At 27.0% G+C, this 3,379-nt stretch overlaps 1 long non-coding RNA gene across 1 annotated transcript; it reads right to left on the reverse strand.

Annotated features, from left to right (window-relative positions):
• Positions 1-758: 758 nt before the first annotated feature.
• LOC124418887 lies at positions 759-3,379 on the reverse strand. Its single transcript, XR_006940282.1, has 2 exons — positions 2,094-3,379; positions 759-971 (listed from the first exon to the last, which is right to left on the reverse strand). It is a non-coding gene; the product is annotated as an uncharacterized LOC124418887 (long non-coding RNA).

The following is a 3,379-nucleotide window of genomic DNA, read 5'->3' on the forward strand; positions in this document are numbered from 1 at the left end:
AAAGCAAGGTGAATTTTGAATTTCAAATAATAAGTGTTCAAAAAATTATTAGTTTATTTTAATCTGTTGATGAATAATAATAAGGAATTCTGAATTAGTTGAAACATTTTATTAAGCAAATTTACAACAAAATGTTTGAAATAAAGGAAATTTAAATAAGTGTATGTATGTAACGCCAGCGTCACAGTTTATTATTATTTTTTAAATATTTTAGTTTTGCTGTTTCAAATTTCAAATATTATTTGTTTTCTTTGAATTTTGTTGTTGTTGTAAATCTCTACAGTATTTTAGTGTATTGTTGTTAAACTGGTAAACAGTTTATAGACATTTGTTTTTTGTTAATTTTTTCCTTTTAGTAATTATTTTATGATAACATTTACATTTATTTTCATTTTTTTTTTAATTAGATGTTTTTGCTTGAATTTCTAAATTATTTACACTTTTGTTTAATAAGAATAATTATTATTTTTATTAATATTTGCTAAACGTATTTATGTATATTTATGTTTGTATTTATACTTCATTTGTACAGTGTACATTAATACTTTCAAATTTTGGTTACTTTCTTTTTTTACGCCTTCAAATTTGTTTGGGGGAGGGGGTGAGTTGTAGTCACTGTATATTAATGTTTATCATTATTAGTAGTATGTTTGTAATTTTATCAACCTTTTTCATTAGTTTTGTTCTTTAAACTTTAAAGTGTGTAAGTGTTTTAATTTAAATGTTAAATATTTTACCTATAAATGTAAGTTTTTTCCTTTTTAATTTGGGTTTTTGGCATTTTAGCGTATTTATTTTTTTAGTATAAATATTTACAGTATTTTTTAGACGCTCAGTGGTTTTTGTTAATTACGGAAATTTGTTTTTATTTAAGTTTTACTTTCATCATTATACATTACTCTAACCAACATCTATACGTTTATTTTTGACATCTACTTAGGTATCTTCAAAAGATTGCTTATTAGTTGCCGCTTAATTTTAAAACAAACAAAAAAAAAAAAAACATAATGTGAATTAGAAACTTGATCGACTATAACTTGAAAAACTGAAAATCTTAACCAAAAATTTTAAATATAGTCTGAATATATTCTGGACTATAGTCCGGAATTCTATTTAAATCCATACTATAGTGGAAATTGTAGATTCTAGTTAGGAATAAAGTACAGACATTAAACTATAATGTCTATACTATATTCTTAACTAGAATCTACAATTTGTACTATAGTCTGCATTGAAATTTGGACTAGAGTGTGAACTATAGTATAGTCTGAACTTATGTCTAAAATAAGTCTTGTAGTCTAAAATATAGTTTGGATTACAGTCTATACAACACTGGACTATAGTCTGTGCTAAAGTCGTACTATGTAGCACATACTATATCATAACAATAACCTAGACAATAATCTCAACTATGTATTGTAGCTACAGTCTTGATTGTAGTCCGAACTACAATTAAAATTTTAGTTCCATCTATAGACCATGTAATGAACTACAAACTGTACTATAGATTTCATTAAACTATAGTGGAAACTATTGTGTAGCGTGTAATATGGAATATATCCTGAACTATAATCTGGAATAAAATATAGGTATACTGTTATTTAACGTCTGGACTACAGTTTGGGTTTTTCTCTGAACTATGATTTTAGTTAGTTATAGACTAGGCAACGATTTGATCTGTAATCTACATAAAAAGGTTACACCATAATCTATGCTTGGAATATTACCTTGACTATAGACTAAATAACATTTTGCAATTTTATCTAGACTATAATCTGAGCTATAGTCTAGAATATAGCTTGTAGTCATGGCTATATTCTAAACATTTATCTAGGTTGTAGCTTAATGTCTGATTTATTGACTGGACTAAGGTCTGAAATACTTTAAAGTATAATACAAACTTACACCTTTATTGTAGTTTGTTGTGTGATCTATAAACTAGTCAAAATCTAAGCTATAATTTGATCTATTTATCTGGACTATAATCTGAAGTACTGTTTGTGCAATAGTTGGAATTTAAACTTATTGGTCGATTATTGATAGATAACGAACATCAATTAAGTTGTCAGTTGCCAAAAATAAATTGAACATACCAAGTGTCCATCGACAGCTGCAAAATTCAGTTGATAAATTTGCAACCAGAAATTTTTTATTGTAGTTAGAGGACTATAGCTGCAGCACCACAAATTGAAATGGTTTAGTTATTATAATAGTTTGATTTGGGCCGATAATTTTTTTCTTTATACATATAACCATCGTGTAAAGTCGATGTGACTTAGTTTTACAATTCTTGAATGTTGAACTCCGCGTCGTTTCGGTGTGAAGAACCGATTGTCTTAAGAACGTGGGTTGTTATTTCCAACGCTTGCTGTTAGCGTGGTTAACATTATTTTCCAAATCGAATTCGATTGTGGCCGCTAGTTCTTTACTTTATACATGGAGCATGTAAAGTTGTTGTGGCTGGTTTCGATAATCCTGGAATGTTGATCGTTAAACTCCGCGTCGTTTCGTTGCGAAGAACCGATTGTATTAAGAAAGGGTTGTTATTTCCATCGCTAGTTGTAAACGTGGTTAACACAATTATTCAATTCGAATGGATGCGTATGTGTGTACATATTTCACTTTAGAATTTATTTTATATTCTTTTTTTCACAAAATTTAACATTAATATCAAATTTAATACACTTGTTTTCTTTGTTTGCATTTCTATTATGTGTCAAAATAACTACAGATGACAAAATATTGATAACTTTTTGCAAACTAACGGCAATTGCCATCATTAATACCACGTTCTATATCAGATGCATTGATTGCTGGCAACTCAACTGAAATTTTATTGTTATCCATTAATAACCCATTAAACTACATATAGTCGAGAATATAGTGTTTCATTTTAAGGCTACAATTTGAGCTGTAATCTAAACTATAGTTTCAGTCTAAAGTCTGGAAATAATTTTCTTTATTCACATTATTACAAAATAAAAACCATAATCCCATAATTAATTTGTTAATATTTAGGTTATTTTAATAAATTCTTTTACACGAATAATTAAGTATATTTAAATAAATCACTAACATTGGTTAGAAATATTTCTTTTTCAATTTTCATCATAATTCGAGTGTTTTGCCAAAGAGTTTTGGAGAAAAAAACCATCTTTAATAAGAGACATTAACAAGGGCATTCAATATTTATTGCCAAAAAGAAATCTAGGGTTTTTGTGATAAAGATCAAATTATAAAGATGATCTTAAACCAGGTTAAATATATATTTCGTGTTAACTGAGTATAATTGGCCAATTAAACCAAAACCACAAAAACAATAAATTAATGTATTCGAAAGAACAAAAACTTAAAACTTAAGTAAATAGTAATTTTTTGA

Source organism: Lucilia cuprina, chromosome 3, assembly GCF_022045245.1.
Source record: "Lucilia cuprina isolate Lc7/37 chromosome 3, ASM2204524v1, whole genome shotgun sequence".
NCBI classification, from domain to species: Eukaryota; Metazoa; Arthropoda; class Insecta; order Diptera; family Calliphoridae; genus Lucilia; species Lucilia cuprina.